This window comes from Rhinatrema bivittatum, chromosome 10 (assembly GCF_901001135.1).
Source record: "Rhinatrema bivittatum chromosome 10, aRhiBiv1.1, whole genome shotgun sequence".
NCBI classification, from domain to species: Eukaryota; Metazoa; Chordata; class Amphibia; order Gymnophiona; family Rhinatrematidae; genus Rhinatrema; species Rhinatrema bivittatum.
Genome location: NC_042624.1, coordinates 67,479,334 through 67,489,622, shown reverse-complemented (window position 1 = coordinate 67,489,622; position 10,289 = coordinate 67,479,334).

Genomic DNA, 10,289 nt, shown 5'->3' with positions numbered 1-10,289 from the left:
TTTGGATTGTGCTAGAAGTCCAAGAAACAAGAAGAAACTGCCAGGCTAAAAAAAAATTTAAAAAATAGTATTCTTATTATTAATAAAAAATGGGAGCTCAGCAAACTTATAACCACAATATTTGTTTTAAAGATAATTCAGTTAAAAATCTAGTCTACAAACAACCATAATACCAAACACCTATAGCAGTGAATGATACAATCCATTGTGATCATGGCTAGATCTATGAATTATGAATGAACAAGGAAAGTGTAAGCCAGTTGTGTATTTCAATTAATATAGCAGCAGCTGCTTGAAGTAAATGTGGACAAAGCAGCTGACTGTGGTTGGATTGTTTGCGCTAACTGATCTGTGCATAAGGAAGAAACTGGACGGTCTGGCTAAGAGTCCCGCATGGGCTTCTGTAGTGCACTGTTTTCTAGCCGGACTGAGGGGAGGTGTTCCTGGGAGTGGGCGTGTTTTGCGCAGGATTGGAAAATAACACAGGTTTCAAACCTTTCATAAGCATTTTATCTGTGCAAAAGTGGGCAGGAACATTTGTGCCCGTGGCCATTTTCAAAGGAAAAGTGCAGGCAGACTTTGCTGCAAACTTGCCTTTAAGATTTTTACCAAGCTGATAGTTCTAACAAATTCCCCTCTCCTGTCATTTTGGCGCATTAAGTGTTCAGAGATGCAGCTTCTGAGTTCCACCTTAGGGTATTTATTCCATGTTGCTTGCAGTGATTTGGACGGAATGCTGGTGCTGAAATGAGGGTTTGAGCTGTGCCCTGTCCATTGCCCACATCTTGACAGGATTGAAATGGGTTGAGCTGGATGCTACTATGGGAATTTGGGTGCTGTGTTGGTTTTTGTTGGGATTTTTTTAAATGAATTTCCTTTTAAAGAGAATTTAGTGGTTGAAATCATGTAGAGAACATGAGGGTGTGAGTCCGTTTTCTTGCAGGTATTTTAAAAAATATTTAAAAAGTCACTTGCACTTTACCTGTGGAAATGGGCTTTTTGTGGGCAGGTAAACTTAAGTGCCCAGTGCCGCTGCCCTCAGAACTTCACCTGCAACAGAGGGAATGGATTGCACTTATACACACACGTTTCAATTTTCAAAAGTATGCGCACATTTATTTACTCACAAAAACTACCTGCAGAATTTAGCAGGTGGAAATGTGCACAGGTGATTTTCAGAGTGTGAGCACATGCATGCTTTCACTTTAAAAATTAGTATAAAGTCCACAGGTAAAAGATACCCATGGACTTTGCACCAGCGCTGGCAGTTACAAAATTATCCCTGAAACATTTATTGCCTTTGCAGTTACTAGTACTATTTTGGCACTTGAAAGCTAGCTATTTATAAAGCCCTATATCAAGGTTTGTTGTAAGATTGATTAAAGAATTTTATGGGTCACATGATGTGGTGAGCCGAGGTGGATGTTTCCGTCTAGGCTCCGAGTGCCACGCACACCATATCCCTTAGAATCTGCAATTCCTGCTACCATCGTGCCGTGGTAATCATGGGAGCTGATAGAGCTTATGTCCATCGACCACTATATGCAAAAATCTCCTCCAGGGATGGCTGCTAAAGGAGTCAGAAAAGAACAAGAAAAATCATGTGGACCCAAGGTCAAAATGGTGCCGGCAACTGAATCATCCAGAGACAAAGACTCGTCGGAGGTAATAATTGCTGAAATAAAAGCAGTGTACTGGCGACACTAGATGAGAACCTATCAGGTATTTCATCTCAGTTTACGGAGATTAAAAATGCACTTACTGAACTCAGTCCTCACCTAGATCAGGAGGAGGGACGCATCTTGTTACTAGAGGACGGCGGCAAAGATGGCATCCCTGGAAAAGCTGGTTTCAGAACAAACTGATAAATTAGATGATTTAGAAAATCATTCAAGGAGATTGGATCTCTGAGAATACCAGAAACAGTGGAAGATCAGAAATTGGGAGAGTTTTTGGAGAACTGGATACCGGAAGCTTTGAATCTCTTGGACATTAAAACGCATTTCAAAATTGAGCGGGCGCACGTAAGAAAAAAGAGACATGACCAAGAACAGTAATTGCTAAGATACTGAATATCGCACACAAACATCTAGTGATGCAAGCATATAGAAAAAAAGCCCGAGCTCTCCTATAATGCATATCAGGTGCAGATATTCCAAGATTACTCAGCTTGCGTTTCCACCAAGTGAAGAGGATTCTCTAAAATCTGTGTGGTGCTGTTTAAGAAGCAGATAACATTTTCACTACAGTACCCAGCAAAACTTTAAATTTGGCACAAGGGCCAAGTAAAAATCTTTGGAACCACAGTGGAAGCGCAATAGTTTATGAACACCCTCCCGCAGTGACTACTGTTCCGGAAAGGTAGACCCCCACCAGTTCCAAGAAGATCCATGGAAGTAAACACTAATGGTCTACAATTGTCGATGTGAGGTGCATTTGTTTAACCCTTCTGTGGAACAACATTTCTGGAAACACTGAAGGACCGCACCAGGAGCTGCCTAATCTCCGGAGTCTGATTTACAATTTATTGTCTGTTACCAAAGCTGAGTTTTTAACAGCATTGTGTTAGCAGCGATGAGGAAGGGACACGTTGGTACTGCACTTTTGAGTTAGGGGTTCAAGCCTCTGCAAGGATCAACACAGTGCTGCTGAGCCCTAGAGTCCTTCGCTATTGGTTTGAGAACTGTTACAGTTGTCAGGTTTCAGCATTCTTGTTACTGTAGAAGCTTACATGAACCATCTACCATTTTCCCCACTGAGCTCAGTAAGACACAAGGGGGAGTTATTAATATGAAATCGTGCCAAAAGGGTACACAAGCAGGCAGACAGAACAGACTTTCACAATGCTGGGAGCGTGGCACCCAACCACAGAACTATACATGACCCTTACTCCTTCTAATTTGGAAGGAAAGGACTATGATTTTGGGCGAGGGGTAAGAGGGAAGGGGGAAAGGAAGAAGGATGGGGAGGGGGTAAGGGGAAGGTTGGGGAAGGGAGGGGAAACAATAATTCTATAATTCCAAATGGTGTTACCCATTTGGAAGTCTTCATTGATCAGCTGGAGATAGGAGAGGTGATCTTATGCAAAACAGATTTGGGGAGGAATAAGGACAGACAGGGGAATACTTGCCATGAATCTCTTGTAAATGTTTCAATAGGTTGTTGTAAATGGGCTATAGAGAAATGTCAATTATATCATTCAGCTGATCTTTCATTCTCTCCATGGCTGGGAAAGAAATGTGGGGTAAGGCTGGGAACCCTACATTTAATTAGGAAAATATTGCGTGATAGGAAGCTGTATTCAACAGGGGAGAGACGCATCGAATAATATCATGAAATGTCAATGGTTTAGGCTCCCCCAGAAAACAGAAAAAAAGTATTACAAGTATACAGGGGACCCATCTGACAGAACAGGAAAGTAACAAATTAAACGCAGAATGGGTGAGTTCTTGTGTTTACTCCTCCACGAAAAGTAAAAAAAAGCAGGGATGGCTATTCTCATTAGTAAGACAACTAATTTTGTATCACATAAAACGATCCAAGATCCGGAGGGCCGGTTCATATTTCTAGTTGGGAGTTGGAATAAGAGGGGGGTTACCATTTGCAATCTCTACGCGCCCAATACTTATTCCCATCAATTTTTTGTACACATCTTACAATTTATTGGTACTCCATATGCAGGGCATGTTGCTTTTGGCTGGCAACTGCTTTCATGATTCTGCCCTTGATAAATACCCACCAGTTCGGATACCCAGCAGACATACAGATAAGGGAACTGCATACATGTGTTGCCAATTGGGACTACTGGATATATGGCATACGTTACACCCGGAAGAGAAAGATTATACCCATGTCACAAGTATTACAGAAGGGGAGCACTAGGAGAGCGATCCCATCTTGAGGGGACTGTGTGCCCTTGGGCCTCGGCACAACCCCAGAGAACTCCAAGGCAGCACTGAGGGTTGGCGAGGCGTGTCCCAGAATGGGTGGAGGTGGACGGTCTGACCCTCTGCCGGACCTGCATGCTTCTGGAGCCAACACATAGTGTTGGTTAATTAACAGTCCTCCGACCATTCCCAGCCCTTTCGGACCTGCCACAAGGAATGACAAGAAGCAGCAGGCTGGACTATGGACGAGGGCAGACGAAGGCTCTGGAACATAGAGACTCTACACGTAGACAAGGAACTTGGAAAACTCTGGATGTAGGCAAGGAACTTTGAAGACTCAGGATCAAGGTTCAGGAACAAAGTCAAGTACTGGGTTGAGGCTGCCACACAGCGCACCCTACACAGCCCATCGTAAACGGGTGGACCCAATGGGCTGGTCACGGACCACGCTAGAATGTGAAGCAGGCTCTAGACGAGGTGTGGAATAGATGAAGCTGGAACATGGCTAAGATTCGGTAGAAGCCTGTACCAAGGCGCGCCTTACACAGCCCATCCTAGGCTGGTCACGGACCACTCTGGAATGGCACAGGTTCAGTCAGAGTCTTAGGCATGGACGGAGCAGCCCCAAGAACATTCAAGGGCCGGAACGAGAGTCAGGAAGGAGGACCAAGATGGAACTTGGCTTCAAACAGGAAACAGGACCAAGACAGGACTTGGCTTCGGGCAAGGATGACCCTCTGGAGACTTGAGCTGCGGACGAGAAGACAGGCAATGTACCATGAGCATGCCAGGAAAGGGCGGCATCGAGGAACCAGGGGTTCTGGAAGCAGAGGCAAAGACAAGGCATCAGGAAGCAACATCAGGAACCAAGGACATCGAACAACAGGAACATGGAAACATATCAAGACGAGACATGGAGCTCCAACAAAGAATGAAGGCCTGACGGAGCACTGGAAGGTGAGACATCCAGGAGCAAGAAACTCCAATGGAAGGCAAAGCAGAACTGAAAAAGAAGTCCTTTTATAGAGCAGGAAGCAGGCCACTCCCTGGGAGGAGTTTAGATGGGCCACACCCGGCTGGCCCTATAACTAAAAATAAAGAAGAGCTGCGGGCCGACCCCTTAGGAAGAAGGGGCGAGGCCCAAACCAGAAAGTCAAGGAGGAAGCAGAGCAGGCCTCAGGTAGGCCCAGATGGCAACGGCAGCCTCCCAGGCCATGGAGTAAAACCAGGATAGACTGTCCAGGCAAGGCCCCGGCTTCGGTGTGGCCTCCAGAGAAAAGGTGAGAGGCCTCTCATGGCACAGCTACGAGAGGAATCATAACAACAAGAGCACACCTTTTTTTTTTTTTTTTTAATGTAAACCGATGTGATATGTAAAATCGAACACCGGTATATAAAAGTAAATAAATAAATAAATCTTTCACGCATAGATTATATTCTGGTATCTTGGGAGGCATTTTCCCTGGTATCACAGGCAGCCATAGGATCCTTAGTAATGTCAGATCGCTTACCAGTATGGGTAGATTTTGTCTTCTCTAATATAGGGACGGGTGATAAAATATGGAAATTTCCCTGCTATTTAAAAGATATCAAATTTCAAAAATTTCTTCAGGACAAATGGGAAGACTTGCAAAGGTGATAGCAACCAGACTAAATGTTGTGATGCCCATCTTAATCTCCAAAAATCAGGTGGGTTTTGTGAAAGGAAGAATGGCTGGTGTTCATATACAAAAATTACTTATGGCTATGACAGTCTGTCAAAATCAATGAATTCCAGCATTAATCATTGGGTTTGACTCAGAAAAGGCGTTCGATTGGGTATCCTGGTCTTATCGTAAAAAGATGTAAATAAATAAATAAATAAATACAGGGTGGCCCATGGAAAAGTAGCCTGCCTCCACCAATACCAGTGCTGGAGGCAGACTACTTTTCCATGGGCCACCCTGTATTTTCTCAATATTAAAGAGATATGGGTTTCAAGCGAACATACATCAATACATCTCACTGCTATATCATAATCCCATTTCCATTATTATCATCAATGGATGTAAATCGGGTGCTGTCAATTTGCAGTGAGGAGTTAGGGAAGGCTGCCCTCTTTCTCCTTTATTTTATGTACTCTCTATTGATCCCCTTCTGAAAAAAATAGATTTAGCTCCGAATATTACTGGATTTGGAACTTTGTCCATGACTTTTAAAACAGCAGCCTTTGCAGACAATGTCTTAATCTTTATCACATGTCTACAGGAGTCTCTAATAGCCCTGTTCAATCTCCAAATGAAATTTGGTCGATTTGCAGGTCTAAAAATCAGTCAGGACTAATCAGAAGCAATTGATGTCAGTGGCAATGTGAGGACCAATTGGAAAGGTACGTTTCCCTTAAAATGGGTTACTGAGCAATGAAGTATTTGGGTATTAAAATTCCGGTTGATATCAGTGCCATGTACTCCGTGAACATATCACCCCTTTTACAGAGCATGACTAGGAAGTTGGATGCTAATAATCAGGCCGATATAGTACAGTGCGCACTGTTAACCCGCGTTTTCGAAGCACTAGCTTTACCCCTTATTCAGTAAGGGTAATAGCATGTCGAAAACGGTCTAACCCCCCCCCCCCCCCCCCTTCATTCTGTTCTATCAAATAATATTCTGCCTTTTGTAAATCATACTTTTTCTCTGAATAAGCCTGTTAGGAGTCTGGAAGTTCTTCTAGATGAAACTCTTTCATTTAAGCCTCAAATTAAAACAATTGTTAAAACAGGATTCTTTAAACTTCGTCTAATATCCAGTTTACGGCATTACTGTTTTCAAATGATTTCCATTCAGTGATTCGTGCCATACTGTTTCCTCATTTGGATTACTGTAACTGTCTTTTGATAGGTTTACCAAAAGTTCAGCTTTATACGCTTCAGTTACGGCTCAATGCAGCCTCTCGGTTATTGTCAAACTCCAAACAGAATGATCATATTTCTCCTGTTTTAACCAGTCTCAATTGGTTACCTGTTTCTGAGCGCATTAATTATAAGATAGCCATGACAATCTTTAAACTCTTGAGCCCTGATTTTCCAACTTGGATTAACGCTCTGCTTCGCATTTATAAACCTATGTGAAGCTTAAGATCTTCTCAAAACTGTTTACTCGAGGTACCATCTGTCCATTTAGCGCATCTATCTACAACCAGAGAGACACCCTTTTCGGTAGTTGCCCCAGCAGTTTGGAATCTCCTTCCTTTTGAGCTCCATGCCATTGATAATCAAAAATAATTCAGACATTCGTTGAAAGACTTCTTGCTCCATCATGCTTATGATATCTGTTAACCATATATTCAGCTGCCTTAATCTAATTACGCCTTCTTATAGAAGTCTGTGATTATGGCTTATAGAGTAAGTACAACTCTGTTGAATTTGAATATGACTGATGATTGTGGACATTGACAAATGTTTTCAACAACTGCTTATATGTTTGAATATGGGCAATGTTTTGTTGAAACTGTTCAATGTTCTCAATAATTTTCTATATGAAATATATGTTATGTTTTGTTATGTTTCTCAATTATTTTATGTATGTGTTTATTGTAAATCGCCTTGACCATTTGTGAAATGCGATTAATACATTTTAATAAAAATGAAAAAAAAAATGAAATGAAAAAATGACTAAATCATTGGAGCTTTGGAAAATGTTACCCTTGTCTTTAATGGGGAAAATTCAATTAATCAAAATGATGATTATTCCTCGGTGGTTGTATATTCTCCAAATGGTGCCACTCTAGATCACCAATCGAGACCACAAGAAAACTGAAAAAATTATTCATATATTTCTTTGGAATCTGAAAAGATCAAGAATTTCCATGAAAGTCTTCATGCAGTCTTTGGAAGATGGGGGTCCTGGGTGTCCAAATCTGCGGCTCTATAATCTGGCATGTATGCTGCGCTATATTAGAGATTGGATTTTTGGGATGTTTTTTTACACATCATTAGAACAGCTATTAAGTTGGTATGGGGTGCCTTCGTTAAATTATCTACTTTAGATAGATAATAATGTCCTCCCCGCTGCACTAAAATTACATTTATTAATAAACTCCTGCAGAACAGCCTGGCTGCAGCTATGTAAGCTGACAATACCCTAATAGGTTTACGTCACTTCTAAATATTTCAGACAATGCAATATTTCTGACAGGTGTGGGAGAGTCAGTATTTCACAGATGGAAGGAGGCAGGCTTATTATTATATCTCATATGTTTTCAATAAGAACCTGACTCCCCCTTAGCTTTCAGGAATTTCAGGAACAATTTTCCATATCCCATAAAGATTTGTATGCTATCTTGCAATTGAGACGTTTCATCAAGGAACATTATAATTCCTTCCAGGAGTCCACTACTTCTAAGTCCCTAATTGATATTGTAAGCAGTGAGGGGAAACGCAGACCCTCCGTTGAACAATTTTCTAAAGATCTACGCTCGGTTCCTGGTACGGATGAGCTTCAACTCTTACACGATAAATGGCAGGGTTCGTCAGAATTCCAACTATCCCTCCCAGAGTTTAAGGATTGTTTCTCCAACCTTACTGAACTTTCTGAAAATGTCTTACTAGGGGAAACACAGTGTAAATTTCTTTGGCAATCTTTTTATTCCCCGGACAGGTCATTCAAAGCCCATCTCTGTATGTCAAATATTTGTCCCAAATGCAATCATTGTTTTTGGTCTTGCCCAATCATAAAAGGCTTTTGGAGGCAAGTCCAGAAAAAGTGTGAAGTAATTTTGGGGATCGATATACCAGAGGACCCTAATGTGTGGTTGTTTGAGTGCTTCAAATGGGTGTCTCCATTGGGCTCTACGGGGGATCTAGGATTTATGAAGAAAGCAGATAGGGAAAAGCGTGATCCTAACAGGGTGGGTAGGAGATCACAGACCCCATATTGATCCCTGGTTTCAAAGGATTATGAAACTATTTGCATTTGAATATCTCGCAGCCAGATCTAGTTCCCCAAAATGATATGATGAAATGTTATCAATTTGGTCCAAATTTATGGCTTACATCTCTCCAGTGACAAAATCTCTCATCTCTGTACTATAAAAAGACAAGCATTGGTGGTACCGTATCTTCCTGGACTGGCCAGAAAGTGGTGACGGGCTATGCAGATAATACTTTTCTATTCTAGGGTTGTAGAGTCTCTCTCTATATGCCAACAACGTCAATCCTAAGTACTATATAGTTGGGCTGGGTGCTGCAATAAGTATGTGAGATGGGGGGGAGAGAGGGGAGGGAGTAATGGGAGAGCTGAGCGTCATAGTCCTTTCTGAAACTGAATTGCTGCTTTATCCACATTTGTATCGACAAGTATTGTTCTGATCATTTAGCAGCCTATGTTGGCTAGAGATTTTACTGATTATGGACAAAATGTTATTATTTGATAATGTTTTCATTGCTCCATTTAATTAAATAAATTTAGTTGGGGAAAAAAAAAGAATTTTACTGCATGTTTGTCTAAAAAAAAAAAATAAATTCTGTGGTCAGAATAGTAACATGAGGGCAGATACTTAACCTGGTAAGTGAATAATCTTTGTTACATAAGCTTATTTGTGTTTAGAATGTGTAGGTTCTGAGTGCCCCCTCCTGTTTTGATGGTTGATTAAAACAAGTTTTGTTAAGTCTCATGTACGATCAGGATAAATGGAAGAGATTGGCCTATGGTTGATAATGCATTGAGTATAGTTCCTAATGCATGCTTTGATCTGGGTCACCTTACTGAGAAGCATTCTCTGCATTCCTTCAAAGTCGGCTGTAGCAGAAGATGCAAAATCCACCTTCAGAATCAGATAACCAGTAGCTGCAAGGGAAACAAAAGGATGGCATAAGGAGTGCACAAAAGTGTCTCAGAGAACCCATGCTCTCATTGATGTACTCTGGTGCCCTCTAGTGGCCACTTAGCAGCAGCCAGTCACTCCACTACACATATGTTAAAATTGAAACATCCAAAACACATTCAGGCCGATTAAAAAAAAACTGTGGGAGAGCTGGTGCTCCGAGGCGAGCACCCGGTCTCCTAACGCGCTCCCAGGAACCTCTCGTGGGCGCGCAATACAGTATTTAAATTAGTGCCGGCGCTAATAAGGAGGCGCTAGGGACACTAGCGCGTCCCTAGTGCCTCCTTATTGGCTGAAGCAGCAGCTGTCAGCGGGTCTGACAACTGATGCTTAATTTTACCGGTGTTGGTTGTCGAACCCCCTGACAGCCACAGGTTTGGAAAACGGACGCCAGCAAAATTGCGCATCTGTTTTCCAACCCACGGCCGCGGCAGATTTTTTTTTTTTTTTTTAAGAAGTTTTTTGTTTTTTATAATTTTTGGGGCCTCCAACTTAATATCGCTAGGATATTAAGTCGGAGGGTGTACAGAAAAGCAGTTT